The sequence below is a fragment of the Papio anubis genome, chromosome 8, assembly GCF_008728515.1.
Source record: "Papio anubis isolate 15944 chromosome 8, Panubis1.0, whole genome shotgun sequence".
In the NCBI taxonomy this organism is placed as follows: Eukaryota; Metazoa; Chordata; class Mammalia; order Primates; family Cercopithecidae; genus Papio; species Papio anubis.
This window is the reverse complement of record NC_044983.1, coordinates 100,997,943-101,023,849: the sequence shown is the minus strand read 5'-3', so window position 1 is coordinate 101,023,849 and position 25,907 is coordinate 100,997,943. Positions and strand designations below refer to the sequence as shown.

Genomic DNA, 25,907 nt, shown 5'->3' with positions numbered 1-25,907 from the left:
TAATAATTCTTAGTACTTTTTCTTTTCTTTTTTTTCTTTATGCTCTGCAAACTCAAGTCACTGAGAACTGCCATCAGATTAGTATTAAACGGTTTCTATAATAAAACCACAGTACTCAGCCTTTACACTCTTCCAAAACATAACTGATAAGGTCTCTGCCTATTATTAATCAATTCCTTCTGAACTGATTTTTTTAAATAATAAAAACAATTTAAAGTATTTTATGCCAAAAACAAAATTCCATCTTTCAAGTGAAAATGAGAATTTCAGAAAACTTGACAGTATACCAATACTTAAAGACTTTTATGGCCAGGCACAGTGGCTCATGCCTGTAATCCCAGCACGTTGGGAGGCCAAGGCCGGCAGATCACCTGAGGTTTGGAGTCGGAGACCAGCCTGACCAACATGGAGAAACCCCGTCTCTACAAAAATTACAAAATTAGCCAGGAGTGGTGATGCATGCCTGTAATTTCAGCTACTCGAGAGGCTGAGGCAAGAGAATCCCTTGAACCTGGGAGGCAGAGGTTGCGGTGAGCTGAGATTGTGCACTCCAGCCTGGGCAACAAGAGTGCAACTCTGTCTCACACACACACACACAAAAGAATTTTATGATTAAATCAGTATAAGTGTAATGAAAGTGATTGTTTGATATGGTATAATGAATGTGTTAGCATTTGCAAGATCTGCATAACTTAGTGAATCACTATTTTCAAAACAACCAATGCATGATAAGAGAGACCAATGAATTGTAATGCAATGGAGTACAAAAGTCATCGATATGGTTTCAAAATCTGCCAACCTTTAGGAAATTACTTGTTGATTTTTTCAATCATAAAGGAACATCCACAATTATCTTAACAGACTATTAAAATACTCCCCTTTTCCATTTATATGTTTGTGTGAGGCTAAATCTTCTTCATCTCCTTTAACCATAATGAGCTGATTTTTACTGAGAATCCCCTCCCAGGTGGACATGTATCAGAAATTTCCAGTGTGTGTGTTTACTTAAACAAACTGACTTCAAATTTCTGATAATTACCTTTGCCTTTCATAAAATTGAAACACTGTTCCAGACTACTGAAAAACAAATCACAATGACAGAGACCGTCTTAGAGTGAACATTATGCTTGATTAAATTAGAAATTTAATTTTAATTTTAACACATTTAATTTTAACTTCTTGTGAAACTTTGGCAAAGTTACTTTATCTCTCTGTGCCTCAGATTTCTTTCGTGTAACATGCGTCAATACCTACCCCATATGACTGATGTATACATTCAATGAGATGGTAAAAGCAAAGGTGCTTTGTGAAGTGCAATATGCTTCATCAGTGTTAATATCATCATAATAGTAGCCATTTTATAAAGTTACAAAAACAATTAAGTGAGAAAATATTGGACTGTAAGCCCCATAAGAGCAGAAATGTTCATGTTTCTGTCACTTCTTTACATGTAGAATATGGAGCAATGTATGACACATAGTAGGTGCATGATAAACATTTGTTGAATGAATATGTGTAACAAGCAAAGTGATCTTTATAATATGATCCAAGTGGTGTCTTGGGTCAATTCTATGAATAAAACAAAAATTATTTTTGTGTACTTACTATCCACATCCCAATCACAAGTCAATTTTTCATTTAAAAGTGTCATAATTATCTGCTTGACTGTTAGGTTATTCCTCCCTCGCCCCCCGCCACTAAACTGTAAACTCCATGAGGCCAGGAACAGAATCTGCATGAGTCTCCATTTCATTCCCAGTGCCTAGTGCTGGAGAAATTTAATGAATAAAGCCCATTAATTTTAAAGGATAAGAAAGCAGTACTTCTCATGGTAATAATATACTGAAGAGCAGGCTATCAGGCACCATGTCAGCAGTCTTAAATTAGCAACAACCCTGACAGGCAACAATGCATTAGTTATCTGCATGCCACAAACACTGATGAAAGATAATAGAACATTCTTCGAGTGTTGTCTCTCATTGCAGGTGGAGTGCCGGAATTCAGAGGACTCTGTGTTATCATGCACACTCTTCTCCGAGGATGGAATCACAGGCACACCAAAAACTAGCCATCGCTGTTAGGGACAGCATCAAAACGGACAGCCCCAAAAGATTACATAGGACAAAAGAAGTGGTCAAATACAAGCATTCCTTCATAAGTGGATGCTTTAAATATATTAGTATATTGAGTAATCCTTTATCTAGTTGCTCTCCTCTGCTGGGGGCCAGAAAGTTGATAATAAATATTAAAAAAAAATTTTTTTGAAACGGTTGTGGTTGTGCTTGAACCAACTTTAGAGTTACATATTAGGCCTAGTGTCATGGAGACAAAACAGAAATGCAATCTTTGGATACTGCAGCTGCTTCGTGCTTTTGCCAGCTTAGGCTGCTAAAGGAGGAGAAAAAAAAAGGACTGCCAGAGCTAAGAAAATTTAATACCTTGGAGCTGATATATAAGGTATTATTTTGTCTTTTTGACAGGGTCCGGTGCTATTTTTACCCAAGTTGATACAGGGGTTAGGTTAGGACTTTAGAAAGAAATGGTGATTTATTTTAAGTATTGTTTGTGTAACAGCAGCTCCCTCCCCACCCACTCCTGCCACATTATTCATTGTTCTTAATGTAAAAATGCCCGCTTCTCCTCTCCTTTTCCTTAAAAATACACACCTGTCAGTATGTCCCTGCTAATCCCCCTAACAAGCCCCTGACTGTGTGCTGGGATTCCTTCCTCCTGCATCAGTGGGTGTATCTGTCAGTCTCGGTTCCTCCACATTCCTGAGCCCAGCCTCCCTGCCTCCTCCATCACGCGTGTTGTTTCTCATTTAAATGAACAGTTGGATTCTTTTATTTCTTACAAGTGCTGGATTCGCCTTATCGCCCTCATTCCTTCGGGGGTTGCCAATTGGTTTTATCCACGGATGTATCATTTCTCATGCTTCCTTTTTTTTTCTTACAAAGAGAAAGAACCTCTCCGTCAACAAGCCTCTCCGGAGTGGAAGATTAAAAACCTAGACATCACCTACCTTGCAGCGCTACTCCCAACTGGGTTGTGTAAAACTCAATTAAACGTGTCCCCATTGAATACTGCATTACAGTACATTAAACAGAAAATTCTTCAAGCGTGATGACAAAGCTTGAAACCTTGCCTCAAAGCTGTTCCTTGCAGCTTTCTTTAACATTTCAGTCTTTATGGTGCAAGTCTCCCGTTGACACAACTTTAGTCCAGCCATGAAAAAAAAAATCACAGAGCCCCACAGGGATTAAAAGAGAAAGAGGGGAAAAGTGAAGCTGGTCTTGGCACTTCCCTGGAGCCTTTATTGAAACTCTACTGCCAACAGACACTCGGAGCTGAAAAGTATTCTAAAGGTCTGCGGTCTAACAATTGAAAATAAAATTCCCTTATTTTGGGCAGGTAAATTTTATAGATTTCCTTCTCTATCAAGAACATTACATTACCCAGAATACATATTAGAAAAACATATGAGTCCTTAGGGTAAGGGATTTACGCAGACCTATATTTGCAGAAATTTTAAAAGCCCAATGAATATATTAGTCCCTTCAGAGTTACCTTCTTCATTGGACAAAACTGAAAAATGACTCCACATCCATGAAAAACCTCCAAATTATTATTAACGAGAGACAATGTCTTTCTATTTTGCTTCCTCATTTTATTTCACAATTTTTATTTATAATCTGGGTTGCCAAGAGACAATCCTCCTCTTAACTCATGTAATTGGGATTTCAAAGCTTATTAAGCAACTCGTACAGGTTTACAACATTTTGACTAAAACTCTTAGATATTTATTGTATCACCAACCACACTGCTTTTGATATTTGAGGCATTTTTTGCATTTGAATTTCGGCGATTCAAAGCACAACGTGCTCCCCGTGCACCTTTTATCCAGTCCCCAGCCCACCTGCTGGTGTTCGGAATTAGATGGACAGACGGCTTCTTTAGACCACTAGGGTATATATAGTTAAGGCATTGTTTTCTGTATTTTATTGATTGTCATTTATTTTGTGTCTGCAATATGATGCTTTCTATGATATTATACTTAATCTGAAATGTCATATATTTGTTCTGAAACACTATGTAGTATTAGTAAGATTTTATTAAGAGATACCTACGTTTTAAGGAGAAACACAATAACCATCTAGTTATTAAAAGTTCCTACAATACTTTAATATGGAGCTAGGGGGCATGGTGATACCAGAAGTTACATTTTTCAGAATTAGCAAATTTAGCATAGTTATTAAAGAACAGCATGTTTGTACATATATGTATGTGTGTATAGACAGATATAGATATTCATATATGCAACTTTATACATATGTATATGTGCAAATATGTGCTTTGACCCACTATGCTTGTTGTCAAAGGCAGTTTTTTACACATGTATGATACTTCATTTTACCATTATTGTCTTGCTTTAATTCATTGGTGGGGCAGGGATTCATTCTTTGCCATCACTATTATATACTATGGTCTGCAGCATTTTTAGTACAGAAAAAGAAAGTGCTGTCTATTCTGGGTTTGCATGACAAGACTGTAAGCTCTAATGCTTAGAAAGGAAATGCAGCTGAGGTGGAGTCTGGCTGGGGTTCCAGCAAGGTTTTCCCCTCTGGAAGCATATTTGAAGCACTGTTAGATATTGTTAGGAACCAAACAATGAAAAAAACAAGTGAAAAATATACCCCAAACAGTACAGCCTCGGTCCTTTAAGCCCAAGATGACTTCTAAGTCTACTTGACTAACAGTTTCCAGTTTATTTATTCAAGGCAGTTTTAAAAGATTAGCTGATTATTCACAAAACAAGTTATTATAAAGGGCAACCTAAATAGTTCTGGAAAGTGTTTATCTTTCTTTTGCAAACTCCTTGTTAGTATCAGGATAAAACAAAAGACATTTTTTCCATTCCAAGGCAGTTAGGTTTCCTAATGAATGCTAGTGGTTACTTAACCTTTATGAAGAACTTCAAGAAAGAAATGTTAACGTGTGAAAAAACTATTATTTATCCGTGGTCTCTTTTTATATACAACAGGATGCTTTGGTAAGTAAATACCTATAGTATACTTTAATTGCAAACTCATGTAAAACTATTACAGAAATTAATATCCTTGTCTAAAAAGATTGTTTGTTCAAATAAAAAACAATTCTATAAAATTATATTCCTGCAAGGGTTGGAATCTGAATTTTGTGTCTGAGTTCTTCTGTTCTTTAATGAGAGCTTTAAATATATTTTGTGATTTAACTCCATACAAATATCTATATAGCCTTTCTCAAGAAAAAAAAAAAACTTGTTATAAATACCTAGTAATACTGTAATTATGTTTGTTTTATGCCACCCCTCTCACTTTTATGGTAAAAATAACTTAGTTGATTTTGTATTTTTAAATGAATTGCTCATCCTCTAATATCAGTGGACGCTTTGGCTGGCCAGAAAACCAGCACACTCCCTCATGTCTCCGGTGCTTCCGTTCCAACATTTCTGAACGTTTGTTTCAACTAACAGATCAACCACATTAGTTCATCATACTTTTAGAGTTGAAGGTTAGGGCATAACAGCCAATTGCTGTTCACTGTATGATTTCTTGTTTCTCAGGATTTTATTATTTGTCTGCTTTTTCTTTTCTTTTTAACATATCAGCCATTTGGGTTCTGAGAAGTTTCTCAAAAATGTATTTCTCTGGCAATGCTTCTATAAAATACAGATCAAAACATATTCTAAGACTGTTCTTGCTGCTTTAACTAATTCACGTAAAGAGTTACCAAAGCTATCTGATATTGTCTGGAAGTGTCCATTTTCACAGTCCTCTAATTAAGTCTAAGTGTACCACATTCCTTTAAGATCCATCTCCTCCTGATACATTTTATTCCTGTTCTCAGAACCCTGGTTACTGTTACCCATTATTTCTCCTTTAAATAATTGTTTTACCTCTTGGCCATTCATTTGTCTTTCTGGTTATTCCTTTCATAGCTTCAATTGCCTATTAACTGATATAATAATGCTGATATTTTTCATGGCTTTGGCTGTTTTCATCCAGGGATTTCAAAGTACTTTTAAGATAGCTCTATTGCTTTGTGGAAGGCAATTAATAAGACAAAGAGAAATAAAGACCTGAAAAGTGAAGAAGTCCATGTATATTCACACACCAAGACCAGTAGAAAATCTTTACATTCATTCATCTTTGGATCACTTTGGTTAGACAGTCAGGAAGATAACAGACAGACTGAAGGTACAGGAAAATCTAGTGATGCAGTCGGCTTTGATTTCTAAAGACTGATTGGGGTCAATAAGATTCAAAGGTCACTGAAATACAAAAGCAAAGGATTTTGACTTGTGTCCTTGTTTTTCTGGCAGACCTCACTCAGTCAAAATGTCCCCTGACTTGGTGCCATAACTTACTAGAGGCTTCCAGACTCTTTCAATAAAAACTGCTTTCCTCTTTTGAAGAATCCATTGCTATGGATGTGAAGAAAATATCCCAAATATTCACCAATAGGAAAAGGGATAAAAAAAAAAATGGCATGGTCATACAATGGAAGTACCCGTCAACAATGAAAAGAATAATGGCTGATACACAAAACACCATGAATGAGTCTCCTACCTCTCAGTGATTTTCAAAATAAATTATTTTTTGATTAGATTCAAACCACTGTGGCCTGAATTGTTTCTATTAATTTGGTAGGCATGCAAAATTTTAACATGATTAAAAAATAAATGCATGGGTGGAAATGAACGACATTTTATTTGTAGGCAAGGTTGTGTCTTGGGCAAACCTTGATCCAAATTATGACTCTATCCTTCTCTAGCTTTATAACATTGGCCAAAATACAGTCTTAGTTTCCTCACCTGTAATAATCATAACAATCTTTGTGAAGTAGCTGCAAGGAGATACTGCATACAAGGTTTGCTTATAAAGTACGTGCTCAACAAATGTTTCCTTTTTTTTTTTTTTGCCCTTTAGTTCAAATATTTTATGTGTCCTATATAGAAGTCTAGACGTTGATCTGTACAGAAGGTTAGATGTTGAGCTCATGCATATTTCCAATGCAGTTCTATTTGGCATGACTGAAATATCAGGAGGATGCCAAACAAGGCTAGTCCTGTATAACGCAAAATCTCTTAAGAATAGAAAAGCATTATGGCTGGCTGCGGTGCCTCACGCCTGTAATCCCAGCACTTTGGGAGGCCGAGGTGGGCGGATCACCTGAGGTCAGGAGTTTGAGACCAGCCTGACCAATATGGTGAAACCCCGTTTCTACTAAGAATACAAAAATTAGCCAGGTGTAGTGGCAGGCGCCTGTAGTCCCAGCTACTTGGGAGGCTGAGACGGAAGAAATGCTTGAACCCAAGAGATGGTGGTTGCAGTGAGCCGAGATTGTGCCACTGCACTCCAGCCTGGGTGATAGAGTAAGACTCCATTTCAAAAAAAAAAGAAAGAAAAGAAAAGAAAAAGAATAGAAAAGCAATAGAAAAGCATTAATAGCAAGAAAGCTATCAACTTATCTCACTCCTTAACCATAAATATACTAAATATAAATTGTTATCTATTTCATTGCTTCCTAAACCAATCTATTTTCTCTACTTTAGACTTAAGAAACTAGGGCAACAGAAAAGGGAAAGGGAGAAGAGAGAAGCCAAAGCATGCATTTATTCATCCACCAACTATTTCTTGAGTGCTTCCTATTATTAGCCAGATAGTGATTCCCAAACTCTCTTCGTCCTGGGACTATATTCTAGAATCAAGTATTCTATACTCTGGAGTCAGAATCTGGAATCAGAATACAAGTAAATGCTGTTTGTGGGATGTTCACTAGATAAAAGTCTTTCAAAACTTTTCAACAGAAGCAAACATGATAATGGGCTCCTTCCTGCTTTTGAGAGCAGCTGAGATTCTTCTATTGACACAGCCTGTAAGATTGAACTCGAAAACCCAGAAGCAGGGAGTTCCCATTAAGAGTCATGGCCTTGCAGATTTACCCCTCCTCTCTGTTCCACAAAGCCAGAATTTTCTGACCTGTAGGGCACAGTTTGGGACTCATCTGTTTTCTTAAACATTTCCTGCCTAGGGATGTAATACTGATGTGGTTGGAGGGGGAGACAGTGACACAGAGGAGATTTATTTATAACTGAACTGTATGAGGTAATTATAAAAATATCCATTTAAATTCTGACAATAATGGACAGTGTATTAGTGTTATAGGACAGGATTCAATGATCAGAAATGTACTGGTAAATTACAGAAGAAAAACCTAAATAATTTTTCACTACAAAATTCAGTAGTTTTCAGAGGTCAATAAGAAAACACAAGAGCAGATAGTTTTAGGAACCAGGAGGGTTTCATCACTTGCTTGTTTTCTCTTCTTAGTTGGTTCTATGTAAAGGAGGCAAGGAGGGGGTGGGTGTGTGTGTGTGTGTGTGTGTGTGTGTGTGTGTGTGTGTGTGTCTGTCTACGAAAAAGTTTGACTTTTGAATCAGTTTACTATTTATTTTCGGCCTCTTAACCAAAAATGTTTGTTCATGAGTATAGGAATTACTGTCTGTTTTGGTCACTCCAGTGTCTAGAAATTTTCAGGCATGTATCAGTAGGCCCACAATAAATGGCTGTTGAATACGTGAAGGAACAAATTAATGCAACAAAGAAAAAAAATGAATGAATGAAAAGCCAATGTGGGTTAAATTTGAGCTGTGCCATTTGTTAGCTTTATGCCTTCAACAAGACATTTAAGCCCCAGGAATCTCAATGGCCCTATCATAAAAGTAAGGATAATCACAATGCTTTTATAGGATATTTGTCAGTATTTAAAGATTCGGTGTCCACAACAGTGCTTTGTTTGTACTGTGTACTGATTCTAGGTGGACTTCCTTCTTCCACAGACACTCTTCTGAACCCTACAATGATTTAACATGTTGTTATAGTAGAGAGTTGTGTGAATTTTATGATTCTACGAAAAGTGTTTTAATGATGACTTATAAGTTGAAATGGGTGTGGAGCATTGCTTATAACAAAGCATTGTCCATCATTCTAGAGCTTTCTAATGTTAAGACTCAATGTAACAGGCTGGGTGCGGTGGCTCATGTTTGTAATCCCAGCACTTTGGGAGGCTGAAGTGGGAGTATATTATCTGAGTTTGGGAGTTCAAGACCAGCCTGACCAATGTGGAGAAACCCTGTCTCTACTAAAAATACAAAATTAGCTGGGCGTGGTGGTGCATGCCTGTAATCCCAGCTACTCATGAGGCTGAGGCAGGAGAATCACTTGAACCCAGGAGGCAGAAGCTGCAGTGAGCCAAGATCACCCCAATGCACTCCAGCCTGGGCACCATGAGCGAAACTCTGTCTCAAAAACAACAACAACAACAACAACAACAAAAAACTCTGCAAGAAAATAAAGCTTAACTTTATAATTGTGAGTTGACGAAATAAACATGCAATTAACAATTTCCTCATGGTTTGGATATTATAACCAGTGTAATAAACCAACTCAACAAGGAGAATTCTATGATTTTGAATAAATTCAAATTTTATTCCTGGGACTTTATTTATCAGTACTATGTAAATAAGTTGCAATCTAAAATTAATAGTTTATTTGGGAATCTGTTTGAGTACTAAAACAAAGTTCTTTGGCTTCATGTAGTTGAAAGCCAAAAAATTCAAATAAACCTTATATCATAGAAAAGGCTGTATCAGAGGACTTTATTTAATGGGGTGAAGAAAATATTTTCTGATTTTTTTGTATTACTATAAGGCAGATCTGACACCATTAGTTTTCTTTCTGTCATAAATATAGACGAATGGAATTTGACAGGCGTCACTACAAAATAGGTTATAGATAAGTTCAGCCATCTCTCCTTCCACACAGACCTTTTATACTCGGTTCTGATGGAGCTGCTTGAATAGAATGACCTAGGTTTGATTTTAGGCTTCTAGGTCACGGTTTCACCTTGACAACAGTTCTTTCATTTCCAGCAGTAACATTTGCTAGGATCCCTAAGGTGCTTTCATTTTTGTAAGTAGTGCAAAAAAAAAAAAAAAAAGGATAGAAAAAAAAAAAGATAAATCTTAATTCACATGCTGCAGGACTATCTCTGTGTCTCCGGCACAAAACTTCAAATCCAATCCAAGAACTGGCTGTGTATTAGAAGTCTGCAGATTTAAACCTTGTTCACCATGATCAAACTGGATTTATGGAGCATCATAACTCTCCAGACACCATCCAGCAGCTTATTAATTTAATAGACTCCTGTCCATTCACTGATGTTCCTGCCCTGACAGTCTCTCAAGATAAGGCGAAAGCCTTTTGACAGGACAGAGAGCATATATATTTTCTTCTGTTTTCTCGTGGATGGGGTTGTCGACAACTTGAAATGTGTGGCTCAGCAAATTTGTTTTTTTTTTTTCTTCTCTTTTTTTCCCCTTTCACTTCGCAGGAAGGATGACAGAGGCAAGCCTCCTGAGAGTTCCAGGGGTCAAGGGGCCTGTGTTTCCCCTAAGTACTTATTTAGCATTTTGTTTTGCAAAATAACAATGAATTGATTTGAAGGCATACACGTGGGGACATTTTTACAATGAAAAGAAACAGCATTGCAATTTAATGCCTAATATAAACTAAGAGGTGTTGGAGAGAAGAAGAAAAATAGCAATAAATGTTCCCATTAAGTAGAGTAGAGCAGCATTTTCTTCTCTTTTCTTTTCTATAATCCCATTCGTGGGAATGAGAGGGAGTGCCAAAAAAGAAAAAAAAAAAAGATAGCACGCAAGCTGTTGTATAAAGACAAAACAAGAAGAACTTTTCAACATTCTTATTTTTCCTTTATGATACGCTCATCCTCTGTGTTTTCTATCTGCCTCTAACATGCAAATAAATTCACAAGTCTCTGCCAGAGAGTCATTACACCATTATGTAGCAAGGTTAACTGTTTCTATCCCACAGTGTACCTTTTCTGTTAAAATCACATCAGTAATCACTAGACCCTGGCTTCCCAGACTTGAACGTGTACACAGACCACCTGGGATCTTGTTAAAATGCACATATGGATTTAGCAGGTCTGAGTGAGGCCTGAGCTTTTACATTTCTAACAAGTCAATGCCATATTGCTGCTTGGCAGATTATGTATTAAGTAGTAAGACATTAGTCAAATTTTTAAAAGGAGGGATAATTGAGATATGGACAAGCTATATCACAGTATCAATGAAGGTAAAACGTAAACTTGAACACACTACAAAAAGTTAACAGATTCTCTACCTGGCATATAGTGGCAATTCAACTATCATTTCAATGACTTAAAGAACACCCCACCTCCAAATTTCATACAATGGCCTGCTTTTTTTTTTTTTAATCAGTTTTCTTCATTTCTGCATGTGTGCAAAATGATCTTAATTTGTCCTGAGACAGTTAACTTAAACAGTGTATTTAAAGCTATGGATAAAAGAAATGTGTTCACTTTCTTAAACTACATTTTCTACTTACTTCGTTTTTGTTTCCTATTTGTATCTCTAGTCAAAATGCAAGAATATCCAAACTAAGCTATTGTTTGTCCAAAATGTCCTTCACAGGCCACTTTATTTGGTTCTGCAAAGTTAAGGTCAAGGCACTCTGGATTTCATAGGTGAGAACATTTGATTGAAAAACTTCACACTTTAATCTAGAAATCTATACTCAAAACATAGCAACATTGCAGAATTATTGCTATTTTACTTAAGGCCTTATTTGCTTAACACAATTAGTTCTGAAATTGAGACTGTAGAATATTTAGTATTTTATAGACATGTATCTTTTTTTGGGGAGAGACGAACAGAAATGTAATATATTACTCGTTTGAGAAAATGAATTATGGAACCTTAAATTCCTCATTATAAATATTTGATAAATATTCAGAAAATCTTAAATTTTTATAATGTACCTCTGAAAAGTCCATTTCTTGAAAGACTGCACAAACTAAAGGTAGCTGACCTAGAGAATAATCATTCTTGAAAATCTTTACTGACAATGGATACCAGAAAATGAAGTACTAGATTTCTAAAGGAAAAACTGGCTTAATTTACTGTCATTGAATTACAATAGGAGGTAGATAGAAATACATCAATAAATAGGTGGAAACAGTTAAACTATATGTATTTCTGATCCATTTCCTTGATTGGAATACTCTTGCTTGCAACACCATGGTATACTATTTGGTTGACCCTACTGTTGTTTGACAGTCTTCACAGGCCTCAGACAGCCTCATGAGAATACATCTTCTCTGAAGTACTACTGAATGTCAGGCATCTCAGGTGACCTTTTAATTTTAAAAACAGGCTTCAAAATTGGGCTTGACTTCTACATCGGTGGTAAAATGAAAAGCCTCCAATTGCAGGTATTAGAGCAAAGAGTAGAGGTTTCTGACTGACTTTCCCCCAGTGAAGAGCTGAAAACAGACACGGTTACTATTTACTTACTGGACGAGGGGAGAGGACAAAGACGACTAAGATGGCGCATTTCTGGGTTCTTCATCACCAACTTACCTGCGCACGCAGGAAAATGCAGCCCGTGCCCGGGAAAAATACAGACCAACTGTGCAGGCGCAACATGGCGTCCAATCGAGGAAACCGAAACTTACCTGGCCGCACCTAGGGAACGCCCCCCAACACGCCGTGTCCCGCCTACTGCCCTCCCACTCCCAGGCCGTAAACACAAAAGCTGCTCCAGGCGGCCGGGCGCGGTGGCTCACGCCTGTAATCCCAGCACTTTGGGAGGCCGAGGCGGGCGGATCACAAAGTCAGGAGATCGAGACCATGGTGAAACCCCGTCTCTACTAAAAATACAAAAACTTAGCCGGGCCCGGTGGCGGGCGCCTGTAGTCCCAGCTACTCAGGAGGCTGACGCAGGAGAATGGCGTGAACCCGGGAGGCGGAGCTTGCAGTGAGCCGAGATTGCGCCACTGCACTCCAGCCTGGGCGACAGAGCGAGACTCCATCTCAAAAAAAAAAAAAAAAAAGCTGCTCCAGGCAGACGCGCGGCACGAACTTCCTCGGCCCCTCCTCATATGCGGATCTGGGAACCTTGCCCGAGAACGCCGGAGCGACTTCCTCGGCCTCCACCACGGGAGACTGGTGAACCTCGCCCTTTCTTCCTTCACATTGGCTAGCTAATAAAGTTTCTTTTTACCTTGCCTATTTGCCTTTTCTCTGGTGCCTGCTCTGGTGGTCGCATAAAACAAATCATTTACCAGTAAAGTGGGTCCAAAAAGAATCGCCCAGTAATAGCGAGCCAATGTCTTGGCATGGCTGCTATGCAAGTTGTTCAAACCAAACCCTATGGTTTGACAACGTCTTTTGCATCTATGTAGGTTTTGTTTCAAATTCTTGTATACACTGCCATGTTGACTGATGCAGGATAATATATGCTATGTATATATGCAACATTTCAAAGGAATCCTCTTCATCCAGATTCTCTAGCATTTTAAAAATCTCACTAAGGAATGTTATGTTTTTTGAGACATGGGGCGAATCCATTGTGGGTACTGGATTTTCAGATGATTTCCACGAGTAATTTCTGAAACTCAATCAAGTAACCCTAGAGTTTATTCTGTTGAATGATGCATAATAAATCTCATTACATAATAATTCAAAATTCAGTGGGTGTATACTGTGTGCTGGCTGTGGAGTTACAGAGGTGAAAAACTGAATTGTTGCCTTTGAGGTGTTCACATCCAGCTTGGTACAATATCTAGCCTGGGCTGGATCTTTCTTCTTATGGGGACAGGGTAAAGAAGGACTTTTAGAGGCGCTGATACACACTAAATCTTTAATGGTACCTGTTAAAAATGATAAAGATGGTGAGGTTATCAGGCAAAGGAAATATGATGTACAAAGGTAGTTAAAAGCAAGCAAGGGATTTTTTTTTTTTTTTTTTTTTTTTTTTTGAGATGGAATCTCACTCTGTCACCCAGGCTGGAGTGCAGTGGTGCAATTTTAGCTCACTGCAACCTCCAACTTCCAGGTTCAAGCAAATCTCCTGCCTCAGCCTCCTAAGTAGCTGGGATTACAGGTGCCTGCCACCACACCCAGCTAATTTTTGTGGAGAAATTTTAAACAATTGAGTATGATTGAAGCATAGAGTTTCTGGGAAAGAGGAGTGACAGATGAGGCTCTCAGGCATTGGGTAGTTAAAAAATGTAAATGAGGTAGTCAAAGGAAAATACATAAATGAGGAGAAAAAAACTAAAGAATGACAACATATAGTGGATGGACAGTTATACATATGGAGAAACTTGTATGGAATGGAAAAGGATGACTAGATCAAGCCCAATATAATGAAAACTTGGCAACAAGTAGACTACAGGAGACCTGTAAGAGTCACTTCAGTGGAGTTTTGAAGACAAAAACTGAACAAGAAAGAAGATGCTGGAATTGAATAAGTCCAAGGAATGAGGGCAGAAAACTTTGCAGAAGCTTGCATAAGAAAAGAGCAGAGAGGGCTTCCTACTAAGGAAGTGAATGATTGCACTTCAGTGGTGAATTGATTGCATACATTTATTTCTACTTCCTTTTACTAAAATGACAGTAAAGAAGAAAAGAAGGTGATAAGGGCAAAGAGACAGGGCAGAGTATACAATAGAAGTCAACAAAATATTGGAAGCTAGAAAATTGATGGAGTGATAAATGACACAGCACAGCACAGAAAGCTGAAATCCAAGTACTTGAAGAGCCGCAGGCCAACAAGAAACAGGCAGATTTCATCTGCAGAATCCCAAAACAGATCAGGAAGTAAAGGTACCTGTTACCTTGAGAGGGAGGATGAGCAGCAGAGCTAAAACTTGGAAAGGCATTCTAAGGACGAAGCTGTTACCTTCCAGACCCAGCCATTTCCTACAGAGCTAGGTTACATCCCCTTCCCACTCTGTTAGGAGATGGAGGTTTAATCTTTGGAAAACTGGCATATAGAGGCTTTAGATCCAGGGGCACAGGCTCAGCAAAGGCAGGTGCTAATGTGACATCTGAATTAGAAGAATAAGCGATCATTTACAATCTCAACAATGAGACAGGACTTCCCCAACGCACCACCAGGTCCCACTCTCCTTCAAAACGCTGGCTGCAAGGTTCATAAATCTCAGGAGACTGTTATTCTCGGGAGAATTTAAGCATGCTGAGATCAAAGTATTAAATACACAGTTATTTGGGGACCTCATTACCATGGCTGGATTTTCATCAGCCTATGATTCTATGCAAAATCCTCCAGTTGATAAGCCCTGCCTACTCATGCTGCCTTTCCATGCAGCCTTTAGTATTGAGAAATAAAAAAAAGGAAATCCTAAGTCTGCCAGCAGATTGAGCAGACCTCCTCTTAGCCAAGGGGACCCTGCAGAAATCTTCATAACTGAGTTCCTGAGTACAACAGGATAGGAGGTCAGATATGTCTCATCATACCCCCCATTGCTAATTGTCATTACACTTTCTTCCCTAAGGGTTAAACAGAAGGACCCACTTCACCCCTGATACCAACAAACCACCTGACACTGCCCCTCCCTTTTGCAGTTTTGACAAAACAACTGAACAGCATTCCTTCCTGATGACAGACCGCTAACCACAGAGTGGTTCTGGCCAGTCTGTGGAGGATGTGCAGTGAGGGTTTTCATGTCCTCTGTTTCACCTTTCAACACCAAAGAGCCGAAAACCCCACCCTTGGATCATGCTAATGCCACCATTTTTTTCTGAACAAGGGTCCCATAGAGAAGCATGAAGCTCATTTGTGCATATGCATGTTTCTCCTTTCTTTCTTTCTTTTTTTTTATTTGAGATGGAATCCCACTCTGTTGCCAGGCTGGAGTACAGGGGCGTGATCTCGGCTCACTGCAACCTCCGCCTCCTGGGTTCGAGCAATTCTCCTGCCTCAGCCCCCGAGTAGCTGGGACTACAGGTGTGCGCCACCAAGCCCAGTTAATTTTTTTTTATTTTTACTACAGATGGGGTTTTGTCATGTTGGCCAGGATGGTCTCCATCTCTTGACCTCATGATCTGCCAGCCTCAGCCTACCAAAGTGCTGGGATTACAGGCATAAGCCACCATGCCTGGCCATTTCTTCTTTTATAAATATTCCTCCTATAGCTTATGTATATTTCACCACCTCGATCAGCATAAATCCCTGTCTTATTCTTCCCACCCTCAAAGTGTCTGTTTTTGGCTTCTGGCTGTAGGCTATGCTTCCCAGCCTGTCAGAATGGTCACCATCCATGCTGCAACGCTTTATTAGAAATAAACTTCTCCTTTCTAAATTTAAGAACCTTGTCATTCTTCAGTTGACAGTGGTCTGCTCTTAAAATAAAAAGCAGACATCATTGTATCTCAAGCCATTTGAGGAAACTTTCAATATTAAATACAGGGAACAGAATAGGCAAGAGAAAAGAAAAAATGCACAGGACACACACCTTCCCAAATGTCCTCCAATTTCTATCTTCAGAGATAAAAGAATGAATATTCACATAAAAAGAGCGAGATGATGAACAAAAGAATAGTCAGAGAACAAGAAAGACCTCTTGTAAATTATAAATGTGATAGGAGCAAAGTTAAATAATAAAGTTTTAGGGTACTGCAGAAAGTCAAAGAAAGTCAAGAAGAATATTGTAAGACTATTATTAAATAGACATCATAGCTTTCTATGTTACAGAAAAAACTGCATCCTATTGGTTTATCCATTTATTTATTCAAAAATATTCATTCAGCAGCTACTATGTGCCATGCACTGTTTAAAAAACAGAAAAAAAAAAAAATCCCTGTCCTTATAGAACTCCCATTCTAGGGGTAAAAAACTGACACTAAAATTCTTGGCCAGGCGCGGTGGCTCATGCCTGTAATCCCAGCACTTTGGGAGGCCGAGGCGGGTGGATCACAAGGTCAGGAGATCGAGACCATCCTGGTTAACACGTGAAACCTCGTCTCTACTAAAAACTGCAAAAAATTAGCCGGGAGTGGTGGTGGGCGCCTGTAGTCCAAGCTACTCGGGAGGCTGAGGCAGGAGAATGGTGTGAAGGTGGGAGGCAGAGCTTGCAGTGAGCCGAGATGGTGCCACTGCACTCCAGCCTGGGCGACAGAGCAAGGCTCCATGTCTAATAAATAAATAATAAAATTCTTTAGTCAATAATAAAATATCAAAAATAAAGATAACTGATACAGAGGAGGTTATCAACTGAATGTTTATATCTCCCCAAAATGTATATGTTGGAACTCTAACCCCAAATGTGATGGCATTAGGAGGTAAGGTTTTTGTGAGGCAATTAGGTCATGAGGGTGGAGCTCTCATGGTGGGATGAGTGTACATATGAGAAGAAAAGCAAGAAAGATCTCCTTAGCTCCCACTCTACTTTGTGACTATGCAGCAAGAAGATGCCCATCCACAAACCCAGAAGAGAGCTCTCACCAGATGTGAAGTTGCCAGCACCCTGATCTTGGACTTCCCAGTCTCCAGAACCACGAGAAATAAATATTTATTGTTTAAGTCACCAAGTTTATGGTATTTTGTTATAGTTTCCTGAACTGATGGATATAGAGGAGAAAGAGAGAAACAGGGAGAGAAAGAGAGAAATGGTAGTGATGGGGGTATGGGGAGCGAGGGAGAGAGAGAGAGAAACAGAAAGAGAGAGGGAGAGAGAGTATTTTAGACAGGGTAGTTAGGCAGACCGTTTAGACAGACAATATGGGAGGCAACATCTAGGAGGAGTTCAGAAAGAGGTCACAGACAGCCGGGTGTGGTGGCTCATGCCTGTAATCCCAGCACTTTGGGAGGTCGAGACCAGGAGTTTGAGACCAGCCTGGCCAACACGGCGAAACTCTGTTTCTTTTTTGTTGTTGTTGTTGTTTTTTAAAAAAAACAGAGGTCATAGAGCAACGCAGAGTCAGCATACAGTGCAAAGGCCCTGAGGTAGTGTCATTCCTTGTATTTTTAAGCAAGGAGCCCATGCAACTGGAACAAAGTAGCTAAAAAGTAATGGAAAGAGAAGCCACAGAGGCATCCAGGAGCAGATCATATAATGCCAAGATAATACGTTTGTAGGTTTAGTTTAGGAGTGGCAGGTTTTTCTATAAAGAACACATAATATTTTAGGTTTTACAAACTAGATTGTCTGTGTTCCAACCACTCAACTCTGATGTTACAACATGAAAGTAGCCGTAGACAATGTATAAACAAATTGCTGTGGCTGTGTTCCAATAAAACTTTATTTACAAAAACAGGTCATGGGCCAGATTTGGCTCTGCATTATATATCAATCCTTGTAATCAGTCCAATTGTGGTCCTTGGAGTATTACGTGTGCTACCACTTTCTCATTTTCTTTGGGAAACAAGAAGTAAAAACATTATTTAACAGAGGATGTTAAACATTTGGGGAGTCAGAAGTCTGAAATAGTAACTTCAAGATTGATTAGGACAACAAGTTTTGATTGTCAGACCACATACACTGAGGGCTCACATCTCCTTGTGGTCAAAAGTATCAAAAGTAACATAAAACTGATCAGTATTGGTTTTCTGTTGTTGCTGGTATTGGTAATTCTTTTGTTTTATTTTTACCGTACATTTATATAGTACTCATTGTGGACCAGACACTATTCTAGGCACTTTACAAATACTAATTTATCTAATCTCAGATGCTTGGATGGGGCCAGGAGAAAGTGGAGAGCTGGATTAACCAGAATGAGGAATTACCAGGCCAGTAAAGACCAAAAAGAGAGAGAAGGGTAAGGCACTCTAAGAAAGTGATTAGAATGACAGACCCATGGAATCCACATCAGGTAACCTGGAAGTAAGCACGGGAGGGGTTGATAGGAAAATGATGGTGGTGAAGTGTGTGGATTGCAGGTTCATTTGGTGTTGAAAAATTGTTGAAGTCTGGTAACGAGTAAAGTAAGGCAGATGGTTTACTACTAATATTTTCTAGAGGTGTGTAACACCATTATTTCCATGATACGTAAGGCTTGGTTTTGTTAGTGAATGGACCTATGCTTAACTTTTGACACAATAATCTTACTAAAATCTTGATTTCATCATGTGTGCCTTAAAAATGTCAGCAGCTCTCCAATGCTTCCATGCTAAGGTTTTCAGAACGAGCATTCAAGCGTATCCACAACATGGCTCTCAGGAATTTTTGGAGGCTTGCCCCTCAATGGTTACATTTGTAAATTCTCTGCTTTAACTGAACTGAACAGATACACTCATGAACACATCGTATGCATCTTAACCTAGGAGCTTTTAGGCACACATTTTAACCTCCTTAAAAGCCTTCACCCCATTACTTAAATTGATACTCAACGTTCAATATCCAACCAAAATTCCACATCTCTGCGAACATTTCTTGACAGTATGAGACTGAATTCATTATTATACATCTTTCATCAAGTAAGCTCTTTCAATAAGCTTCTTAAGCTGGGGGGTGTCTCATGTTCATTTGTACTCCTCATGACACCTGGGCCATATCGTGGGCAGAGTATGTGCTCAGTTATGTGTATTTTATTTGGAAAATTATCTTATGAAAAACAAAGTGGCAGGAATTTCACAGAGTTACTAAAGAAAAGTAATTATATCACTAGGAAATAATTTAAATTCTGTGGATGAAGGACACTTTGTGGATAATGCAAAGATTTCTTTGTTTTAGTTGGATTGTGTAAAAAGAAGAGTAAGAATGTAGTTAAGACAAAGAATGATTTTCAAATGCAAATATTTTCTGAAATTATATAAGTAAAATAATCAAAGTGAAGAAAATTATGAAAAAGGATACCAAAAATCTCCCTAAGTCTTGCCACTTTAACAGAAATATCTTTATAATTTCACACTGTTTCTTTCCAGTATGTTTTCCTGTGCATACACTTTTTAAGTATAATCATATTAGGCACAAAACCACATATTCTGCCTTTTTTCACCTAGATTTATCTTATAATACTTTTTTTTCCTACATAATACAGTGTTTTAAAAACTATTCTCAGTATGTTACCCTGAAAAAAATCTACCCTAAAGAGTTGTCCCTCATTTCAACGACAAAGATACTTTTGGGGGTAGCTTTCAAGATTAGCATCCCTTTGAATGACAAGCTAACATCCTTGAATGATAGTGAGCCACTTCTCCAAAGACCCCATTCTTCATTTCTCATTTTTATACTTATAAAACTGATATATTCTTAGTTCTTATCATGTGCCAGCATTCTAACTGGGTTTCTACCCCAAGAGACAGAAGCTTCATTCATGCATGGATCCAGGGTGGCTTAGGATATTTTTTTTCTCCAAAATAAGATAGCACATCTAATCAGCTAAGGTAATTAGTGGTATTATTGTGCAGGGCTATTTACCAACATTTCATTAAGGAAACTCACAGTGATGCTGATATAAAAACAAATGTATTTTTCACATCATATAGCATATAGTAGTAATAACTAAAGACAATAAACTATTCAGTACACCCAGACTCAGATTGAAATAACATCAATAAATCACTAACATAACAGTAAAAACAGTAAATGCATAGTAAGAAATGGAAATGACACAAAGCTCACTATTTGCTGAAGTTGCTGTCATTCTGCAATTTGGAACAGAGAGCTCTATGGTAAATAACACAGTCAATAGTGGGGTCACTTGTCTTGACCTTAAGAACCCCTTAGAAATGACAATTTGAATCAAAACTGTGTGTGTGTTCTTTTTTTAAAGCAGCCATTTTCACAATCACAGATTCCTAGGAAAGGAATCATAAATTGCTCACTCCTCAAAATATTAATAGAACGTAACCAGAAAAAGCCTCAGATGTTCACGAAACATGGGTTTTCGGCATCGCGTTATCCTGTGGTGCTCTGCAATCAATTACTGTTATACCACCATCATTAATAATTTTCTTAATGAAAATGATTCTGTTGATCTCCGTTGTATTTTAATTATCAGAGTTAAGCATAATTACACTGCAGCTCTGAGCTGGCATGTGGACTCCTTTAGGGCGCAATTTTGTTTTAACACACTGATAATGTAATTTTACATTGTGTCAGTTTGTTTGGTTATTATCCAGTTGTACAATTCCACTGTATTCCTGATAACAGATAATAACCTTAGTACCTCCTATATCCTGAAGTCATTTAAAAAGCAATATTGGAATTCTGCGACTAGCTAACTTAATCGCCTTATGATTTTATAATTCCCACTGCTAAATATTTAGTTCAGGCACTCACCCTCTTTCAAAAATACTGTAAAATTAGACAATGGTTATACATTTTCTGTGAATTACTGAATAGTTAAATAAATGCATAAAATACGAACACAAATTTTTCCTTTTAAATTAGTTTGTTATTTATACGACATTATGCCCTCTAGGTAAAGTTAAACATTAACTTTTAGGATACTTTGAAAATTGGCTGCCACATTAGACAAAGCTATTGCTTGAAAATTCTAGTAACATGCAACAGATCATCTATTTTAAGGTGGAACATGGTCCAGACTTTTACAAGAGTCTTTGTAATGAAAGACATTTGTTTTGAAAACTTAATTTAGAGAGTGTGCAGAAAGTTATTCACCCAAGCTAAATCATACTAGAATTTCTGTCATTATTTCAGTGGTGACTAGTATAGGCTCTTGGACATAAAAGACATTCAAACACGGTTAAATTGACTAATTGCATGTTTAAATTCGTGCGAACCTACAAAATCAGAACTTTAAAGACTGTGATAGCATGATTTTGAGATTGCTGTGTAGTCGTCTACATGATTTGAAATTGCTGTGGTCTTAGAAACAACAAAGAAATTAGCATAAACTGTTGCTGCCACTGCTGTTTTAGTTTTTGAATAATCTCTTTAAAATCAAGCCAAAGAATGCAGAAAAGAATTTGCTGATAAACATGTATGCAAATTTGCAAAGAAAGGCAATAACCTGTAACCTTGGCTTAGTAAATGGCATCTGCCAAAATTTTGTTGATTGTACAATTGGGAATTGAAGTCAACAAGCTCAATACTGAATCCCAGCTTCATCATTTGAACTTACTTAACCCATCGAAACCTAAATTTATTAATCTGCAACATGGGAGAAGCACTGTTTAGATATCATGAATCTGTTGTATTGTAAGGAAGAAAATTTATGTAAAGTGATTAGAACAGTGTCTGGAATAGAACAAAGATTAACACATGTTCTATTTATTGAACATTTATTAGTAGTAATAATATCATCATTTTCATCTTTATACTAGCACTGTGTATAAGACTTCCACTAAAATAAAAGTATCACGTGCCCAAGAAAAACATCCAATGATATACTCCCGTACAGGCTTCTGGTCTCTAATTCTGTGATACAGATCTCTGCAAATATTCTGTGGGTTCAAAGTGACCGAATGAGGCTTGTAGAAGGCTTCACTATAAATACGACATCACTATATGCTTGATACCAACATGGAGGCCTGGCTTCATTTTCTCTTAGTGTGTCCTGACTTATGACCACAAGGACTGCTTGTACGATAATCAGCAACATAATATCGATCATAACCTCTGCAATCATGTAAATGGGTGCTTCACAAAAATCTCGCATGGTAGCCATTGCGATTCCATTTTCACAGTTGAGAAAATCAAGATTAGAGTGGGCAAGTGATTTGTCTAAGGTTACATATGAAATACAGATTTTTACAATAATATTGTGGCTTCGCATATACAGAAATATTCTGTGGTTGAGGTAAGAGTGAGGGTTAGCAGATACTTTTTCACTCTCTTGATTGACAGTGTTTATTCTCTTAAGCTGGAGACCCAGAGAATGTGGCTACTTTGAAATAACAACTACAAGAAAATTGAAGAACTAAATAATGTAATTATCCCTGATTTGAAGCTGAGTGATTAAACCCACATGAAAGATGCTAAAGGTGTAATTTTAATTTTAAATACCCTCAACACATAACATTCTAAATACACTATTTGTTTTTCATGTGAAAAGGTCACCATTCTTTGCAAACAGTAGATAGCATATAATAAGGTAAGGTAAAGAAGTAGATCATCAGTGCTCAACAGACAGTGGATTTTAAGAGTAAGTGGGCAGGCCTTTGCTCACCCTCCTCTCCAGCAGAGCTCCTTTTAACTTCAGCATTATGCTTTTTAGTATTTTTCCACTGAGATAAGTAAATTAGAATTATCTGGAGTCTGTTGAGAATAATGGCAAAAAACAGACGACCCAACAGGTCTGGTCCATCAATGTCTGGATGACCTAATTACTTTCTGGAATGACAAGGGGTAGGTGAGGCAGGAACAACGCACATCAGATTCGAATGTTAATGCCAACCACTATACTTTTAAAATTTTTTCTAGAACAAGATGACGGCAGCCTGTCAAATAGCACTGAGTGATATAAAACAATTTTATTTTATAATAATGTGATGGACACACTGACAATGAAAACTTTGTAGTCATATTTAATTTTGTTACTAGCCTACATTTAGGAATACTTTGGGAAGCAAGTATGCCTCCTAGATGGTAATAGTTAAACATTAAATGGGCCTATTTTCACACCATAAGAAAACACTATCAAAAATCTCAGTCATGGCATTTTTGCAAAATGTCACACTGCAATTTATCTTCTATTTGTAAATAGACACTGATAGGTTCTCAGCCAGGTCCTATAATAATGATTTGGCATTGAGTTTATAAGTAGTTTAGGTTCTTAGGAAAAAAACAAATAAATACAATTGTGGCATCAGGAATTTAATTTTCATCGTCCATAAGAGCTTTTTACACTTTAGGAATAATACGTGACACATGGGAGCATGGATGTTGGCCCAAGAAACAACCACTCTTTTATGGCAGCATATCCTTGGTTTTATTTAGGGAACTATCTCTCCTCCATTTCAGTGGCTCATGTGGGGTTAATTTTATTTTTAGGCCCCAGGCTGACTATGGTCTGCCTAGGAGAGTCATAGTGATTAATTGGTTCAGGGAATGGTATGTGATGTGCTCTAATCACAAAACCCAGAAAAGCTCTCTTTTCACCGAAGTTGCTATGCTGGTGGAATAAGTCTGGAGTTGCCACTAGTTATCTGAGAATGATGCCCACACAAGAAAGAAGAGCCACATGATAGAGAGAGAGAGTCTGGGAACAAAGTTTGAGCAACTGAATCAAGCAGTTCCTGACATCCAGAATATCCCTGGACTCTCAGTGATATGAGCAGATGAACCCACCTACCCCAACACACACACACACACACACACACACACATAATTTTTTGGCAGAATCTAATTTCAGTTAGATTTCTATCGCTTGAAAACAAAAGAGGCCCAATTAATAAACAATGTAGGCATTATGAAAATGCCACAAACATTGTAGAGGTTCAAGTTAACATTTGTTAACCCTTCCATCTTCAAAAAGCTTTTGCTTTGAGGAGTGTTATCATACATACAGACTGTGGAGACAGACGACTCCAGAGTCCAGCGTGTTTGGATACCAGTAGGAGCGCCTCCCGGGGTCATATTTTCCATGATCCAATCAATCCCTAGTGAAATCCCAGAATATTAAGGTATTGACACAACTTTGAGACATGCTCTGCATGAGCTGTCTCCTCCCTCTAAAGGCACTCTAAATACTAGAAATTAGTTTCAGGCCTCTGAACCCCAGATAGAAGATCAAAGAAAAGTCTGCAGCAAAGTAGAGAAATAAAAATATATATGTTGAAATGCAAATGATCAGGGCTTTTTGTTTTTGTTTTTTACTGCATAATTCTAGATCATTAATATCAGCATCCACTGTGAGTTTTCAAGAGGGCTACGATAAATGATATTTGGTCATGGGGCTTTTTTCTTTAATCTTAGGGTTCTATGAAATGCGTTTTGGGAAATGTCACACTTTAATATATATATTTTGTGATTTCTAGGGATAAAAGCCTGAGTGGTTTTGGTTGTTACTCATCATTTAACAGTGGCAAAGGGAAAGGCAGAGTCATGTAGTTCAAGGAGTACAGAATTTGGAGCTGTCAAGACGTAGATTGAATTTAGCTCTATTGTTAGCTCTCTATGATCACAGGCAATCATGCCACCTCTCTAAGTCATAGGTGCAAAATGAGAAAATACTATCTATTTCATTGAGTTGTTTTGAAGCTTAAAGCAGACAGAACATATTCTAGTATGCATCACTTCAACCCTAAGTTGGACAAATGTATGCTTGAATCCCACTCAATCACTTGTTAGCCATGTGACCATGACAAACTATTTACCCTACTTAAGTCTTTTATCTACCTTTGTAAAATGGGGTAGTACGTTGATTATCTCATAGGAGCTATTAAATAAGGATTAAGCTTTAAAAAGCGTACACAGTAGTTATTACAGTTCTGGCATTTGAACTGCAAAACCAATTGTTCTTGTAAGTTGAACAATGCCAAATTACCCTTTACAGGTTAAAACATTATTGAATAGCAGCAATTCATACAGTTCATCATCATAGTATGTGAAATGTCTATTTCAGTGTCTGGCAACAATTCATTATTTGTTTATCTGGTCAACCAATCAATATGTACTTAGTGCTTTTCTTGTACAGGTAGCATGCCAGACCAGGAATAGAAAGGTGACTAAGACACAATCTGTGTCCTCAGTAAATATAGAGTAGATTGAAGAGGCAGGCAATCATAACTAACTTTTTTACTTACTCCTTTTTTGGACACATAAACTGTATACTCATGATCATGAAATAAGGTAATAGAGAGCAATGAGAGAAGCACATACAATTTGGCATGGGAGCATCAAGAAGATAATTCAAGGTGTGCCCAATAAATGGTGGCTACTATCATCAATGTACAAGGTTAGCACATAGTTGGACTCAATACATGCTTTACCAGTTAATTAATGAACAATTAATAAGCTTCTATTAATTACTCTAAGTTGTTTATTGAAAAAAGATATAAGGTATAGCCAACCATAAACACATAAGTTTGCTCAAGTTAGCATAC

The 25,907-nt window shown here is 37.8% G+C and overlaps 1 protein-coding gene and 1 long non-coding RNA gene across 6 annotated transcripts in view; both read right to left on the bottom strand.

Moving 5' to 3' along the window:
* Positions 1–12,767, bottom strand: part of LOC103887032 — a 47,202-nt gene extending 34,435 nt beyond the window's left edge. Inside the window, exon 1 of the long non-coding RNA XR_650950.3 lies at positions 12,443–12,767. This is a non-coding gene — a long non-coding RNA (uncharacterized LOC103887032). The remainder of the gene's footprint in view (positions 1–12,442) is intronic.
* Positions 1–25,907, bottom strand: part of ZFPM2 (zinc finger protein, FOG family member 2) — a 501,246-nt gene that overhangs the window by 156,449 nt on the left and 318,890 nt on the right. The window lies entirely within an intron of this gene.